Consider the following 6132-nt stretch of genomic DNA (forward strand, 5'->3'; position numbering starts at 1 on the left):
TTTCCACCAAAAAGCAGCATGATTACAAATGTGATATTGATTTTATACAGCAGTTCAATAAACAAGAATTTAATATTAAGACTCTTACGTTTTAGACACAATATTGACTGTTTTTGCTCTATTTCGCCATCAAATATAATTCCAATTTGCATCTCTGAGCAACATGACGCTGTTTTGTTCCTGAATCAATCAACCGTTTAAATGATTCGGTTCAGTCACAATGACTCACTTATTAACAGTGACTTGCTGCCACCTGCTGGTGGTTTTAATTTCACATTTAAAGTATCTTTTCATTTTTGTTTTTTTTTAATACCGTCAAATATCAGTATTCAACGTTTTATGTTTAAAATATCAAAACAGTATTAATGCATTAGTAACTTCAGGTTAAATACATTCATGTCCTGCATTAAACTGCATAAACACATTGCATTACACCAAATACACAAAATAATGTTCTTTTTTTTTAGCAACATCATATGACCCCTTTAATATTATATTATTTGCAAGTACAGTTTTTTTTCTTCTAAGATGCCTGTGCACATTCAATACAATTAAGTGCACGGAGGCCAAGATCTGTTTTTAATAGCACCACCTGTCTGCACACACTCACACACACCTGCAAGCACCTCTTAGGTCACTCAACATAATCCTGCACACTTGTGTTTTTTTTTCTTTCTTCTCACTCTCTCTGGCTATCAGCCTAGATCTCAGCATGCAGCAGCAGTTGACCTTCGACTGCAGGACATTGTTCTTTTTACTGAATCACCTTATTTTTTGCATTTGACTCATAAGTGTGATCATGAACAGAACTGCATTTGTGAGAATTACATTTTGGGGCATTAGAGATGAATTTAGGTATGGTTTCATTTAGGGTGCATTAGGGTCCGCTCACTATTTCAGTGGCCTTGGAAGTATTTTTTTAAGTATTCAGGAATTCTGCTGTTAAACGTGATTTTAAAAATAAATAAATAAGTTTAAATAATGTGAATGGATGTAAGTCTACGGGATTTCTATCCATTTTAGTCCAATTGCTTTAGGCACCAAGGAAGGCCATATTGTGACCAAAATGTTTGCTGTTCCCCAGTAAAGATGTGTTTTTATAATCTTGCACTTGCTTTTTTTTTAATAGTATGTGGACCTTTTTTGAAAATGTTTACCTGCTTGGATCATTGTGGCTTATGCACTTTTGGTGATTGCTTCAGTCCAGTTGCTTAGAAAAATCATAGCACAAATCTCCTCAAGGCAACATGATTTGATGTATAATTCCTGTTTCCAGCATGTTCCACATGGTGCTTTTTACATTAATAGTGTGCTGCAGTGATGATGTGTTTTTGTAGGCCAACCAATAAGATCACATCTCCCTGGTTCCCTTGACAAAAACCCAATTTCCCATCAGCTTTTGAATTATTGCAAAAAAACTGCTGTGAAGTTTATGATTCTTACACATGCTCTTTATCATGATAGTCTTCACAAATTAACAGCTTTTATTAATTTTGAAGTCTAAATACAATCGACAGAAGTAAAAATGTAAATGTAGACAATAAATAATCTACAGAACAGTCACGACTTCAACGTCACCATCACTGAGTTCTGACAACTCTTTCAGTCTTTTTTTTAAACATGTTCTCTGGGTTCGAGTTAGAATAGTTTGCAAGATCACGATTATAAACACAAGTCTGTGAAAGTGACTAATGGGTTTATCTGTTCAGTGTGATGATGTTTAATGTCCCGACAACATCTGTAGTCCCGTTTAGACACCTTAGCAACCGCCTTTTTCAAGACCAAAAAAAAAAAAAACACACACAAAAGGGTTTTACTAAAGTATTTTGTGACAATAAAATGTTAAAATATATTGACCTTGTGTTCACCACAGACTTTATTTCTGGTATTTATCCAAAAACCCATTGACTTCCGGACAATGGATCTGGAAGTGCTAAAATGCAACTTGTTTATGGGTTTTGACCTGCAAAAATACATAATCTTTGCAGCACTCTATTTACGTTTGTGCTTATGGTTTGTTCACTAATTAAGCTGATCATAAATTGTTTCTCCATCCTGTGCAATGCTCACCAAATTAGAAATGCACTATTTGTAGCCTAGATGTAACATTTAGGAACTGCTGGGCGGTTGATGTCATCAACACCATCTAGAAATGAAAACCACATTCTGAGTTCATTGTGATATTAATAAGTTTGATATTAATAGAGAGAAAATCATCTCACCATCACCTTTTTGCTGATTTAGCAAAACTCACATGAACTGAAGTCTTCCAGTGTGTTCACTGGATGAACCCTCTAAAGTCTTGTCTTTGGAACTAAGTGAGTAAAGGACAAACCTGCACACACACACACACACACACACACAGAGAGAGAGAGAGAGAGAGAGAGAGCATTGGACAGCAGGAGAGCAGCTGAACTACTCCTCACCTCTGACTGAAATAGCAGCTCCTCATGCCTGTGGGGTGTAAGCAGGCGGTTAGGTAACAGATAATCATTTAGAGCTCTGCCCTCCCATACAGCTCTCATTATCCATGCTAAAGCTGACGTTATCTAAAGATAAGAGCCCGTGGCTGTGCATGGACCGGCTGATGGAGCTGCTCTCAGAGCCAACCGGTGCCCAAACATTACAGGATAGACAAGGCCCGTTTTTATCCAGCTAACATCATCCTGTTAGCTGGAGAATTATCTACTCATATGAAAGAAAAATCCCAAATGAGATCTCTTTAATATCTCAGATGTATCTACTTGACAGCGGTGAGATTAAATACAGATCAAATGGAGACTCCTGCCTCCGAAAACAGTAATCTCACATGTGTCTCTTCTAGAGTTTCAGAAGATGTCAACAATGTCTCAAATGGGGCTCAATATGACCCCAAACATTTCTCATCAATTTCTTCCAAGACCACAAATGTAACCTTATAGCAATAAAAAAACAATTCCACTAGGTTGTCCACTTTCACAGAAATGAGATCTCCTGAATGTCAGTTCTCCTACGGATGTAATGAGAGTCAAATAGAGATTATTGTGCAGGTCTCTCACTTCTTGGTTTTTACTTCTGAGAAAACGACCTCTGAAATCTCATATGTTCTCTAGAGTTTCATAAGAGATCTTAACAGACACCAAAGTCTGCAATAAGAGACTGCAGACATTTCTCATCAAATTTTTTGTCTTTGTCCAAATATTCTGCTTCTCAGACTTTTCCCCTGAAAAAGAGACTTTAGTAATCTCACATATGTCTCCTCTAGTGTTTCATAAGAGTCTCAACAATAGCCCCTTTCGCTAGGGAGGGGCTAGCAGATGATTCAGCACCCCCATAGCACCCCCACAGATTTTTTCCTGGAATCAATTATATACAGGGTGTAGCCTATTGTATTTAATAAATAAGCTGATAATAAAAAAAGAAACCAAAAAAATTAAATAAAATATTTGACTACTTACGAATGCATAACTCGTGCAATGCAATATTGTAATAATTATAATATGCAGTCTGCTGTGAAATGACTTCTATTACAAGTCATTCAAGACTAAACCTCATGGCCCTGACAGAGACGTGGAACATTACTGACCTGAATGTATATCGATCACTTCTCTCTTCATTCTCTACTAATGCCTCCACTGCTAAAAGGACATACTATCACAACAAAATTAACAATTCGCCTAACTCTCGCATGACAGATTTGTGAACAATATTTGAGAGAAATAGGCCTTTTGTGTACATAGAAAAAGTCTTAGATCTTTGAGTTCAGCTCATGAAAAATGGGGGCAAAAACAAAAGTGTTGCGTTTATAATTTTGTTCAGTGTATATATACACCTTGCTATGTGTACTGCGTTAGGCTAACCGAGACTTGTCATTTGCACTTATGTATTGTTGCTCTTTTGTTAGTTTTGACTGCTTTTATTGTCCTCGTTTGTAAGTCGCTTTGGATAAAAGCGTCTGCTAAATTACTAAATGTAAATGTAAATGTAAATGCAATAACGACGTGATTTGCAGCTGTCGCACTTTTCGTAATGTCATTATAACATTTATTTTAAAAATGGAGCGCTTACTTGTGCCAAGTAGGCCTGCCTCTGACTAAAGATTTTTCTAGTCAACTAGTCACATGTTATATTAAATTGATTAATATAATAATATACTAAACCATCCTTTAATATATAGGCAGGCGTATTATAGCCTTATAGCCTATTCCGCGCTCAAGCTCGCGCATAAAGTGATTAAAAATGTGTAGGGGAAAAAGAAGACATTTTAATTATTTATTAATAAACTAGTGCTTCTACCTCTGTCAATGATCTAGCACCCCCTCAGCACCTGCATTCAAAATTCTCTGGCGCCGCCCCTGCTTGGGACATGTGTGAATTGAAGAAAATTTAAGAAATTGTACAGATGAGAGTGGATGAGTTTGCCACACATTGAACTTTACTGAACATGTTTTAAGAATAAAAGATTCATAAAAGAACAAATATCGAATTGGTATTAAAATTAAGCATCATTGAGATTAAAGAACAAACATAATTTGCAGTAACTAAGAAACATGATTGCCAGTTGTAAACAAACAAATTTTTGTGCAGAAAAAACACCCTTTTAACCATGCTCTTTGGCAACATTGAGGTAAGTGTCTGGGAACAGGTAAGTGTCAAGTCTTCTGGATGATCGGCAAATATAAAAAGGCAGCTATTAGTGATGTACTGACAAAGGTAAGTGTGATTAAAGTGTCAAAAAGGCAGCACTTACCACAGGGAGTCGCACAACTCAACAGGAACAGGTCAATGTGTCAAGTCTCCCGGATGGACTGCAAATATAAAAGGCACACATTAGTGATTTGCTGATGAAGGGAAATGTAAATACATTTTCAAAAATGGAAACACTAACTTAAGAGAGTCGCTGCCTCTTGCTTCTAAATGCCCTTAATGTCCTTACCGGCCTCCCAAGCTCTTCACATCTTCGAAGGTGGGCCCGGTACACCTGTGCCTGACTTAGTTCAGGATTAGCCCTCACCATTGTGTTTTTATGTTTGCAGGCACGGTCTTGGTGTTCACGCATTCTACAACCTGCTCCATGGGTTCCTCTTGAAGGTCAGTTTCAGATATTTGGGGAGATGGTGACCGCTTTGGAGGTTCCGTAGAGGTGGGTTAGTTTAGCTTTGGCTGACGTGTGGGCAGCTTGTGTGGAACAGACTCATGCAGCCAGTTGAGACAGGGTGTGTGTATCAGAATTAGAGGAGACAGGATGTGCATTTTTTGTAGTTTGTTATGGCTAATAGGCATCTCTGCAAGGAGAGGTTTTAATGACGTGAATGATACAAAATCTCCGTTCTGTATCAGCCCGGCACAGCTGACCAAGGTGAAAATTGTCAATCTGTCATCTCTGTCTATTATCTTTGGAAGGCATTGGATAACCACCTCCATCCACAGCATCCCATTGTCCTTGTATCTCTGCAGGTTGAAGGAATAACAAAGACCCCACTTATCGATGTCTGCGCATACATCTCTGACAAGTGCAGCTGCTTCAGTTGCATTGGATGGTGCCTCTGTGGCCTTGTACAGTTCAATGTAGGGGTTTCTGTTCCACCTTGCTTTTAGATGTCTTTGTTCATCCCAGTAAGTTATTGCTGAGAAGTACTTGAATCCCACGAGGCTAAATGTAGACAGGTGTAGATGTCGTGGCCTGCTGCTTGTGCCATTTCCACAGCTCGGCCAAATGTCAGTGGGTATCCAAAAGCTTTTCTCTCTGCAAGGTCTCTGCAGAATTCTTTGGTTGTTCTTCACCCGACTAACTTTGACAGCACAGGACAGCACATCTGTTTTGAGGCTTTCGATGGAAATTCTATCATTTCTGTCATACAGGTCACAAAGGAGGACCCGCATGAGGGCCTGCCTGCAGCGTATCTGAAAATGGAAAAATTCTCTCAATCCTCATCCTTTGGACGGGGTCATTAATCCACATTTTCATCAGAGGTGGTGACTCCCCAACGCTGGCACTACCAACGGATGACAGGGCCAGGATCCCTTGCCTCCTTGTCACGCTGTTGGGGTCTGTGGAATGGATTCCGAGGGTGATGGTGAATGGTGTGGATGGAAGGTAGAACAGCCTGCCATAAAACAATTCTTCTAGGGTCAGCTCCAGTTGGAAAGCTG

Source organism: Sinocyclocheilus anshuiensis, unplaced genomic scaffold, assembly GCF_001515605.1.
Source record: "Sinocyclocheilus anshuiensis isolate Anshui unplaced genomic scaffold, SAMN03320099.WGS_v1.1 scaffold1511, whole genome shotgun sequence".
Taxonomy (NCBI): Eukaryota; Metazoa; Chordata; class Actinopteri; order Cypriniformes; family Cyprinidae; genus Sinocyclocheilus; species Sinocyclocheilus anshuiensis.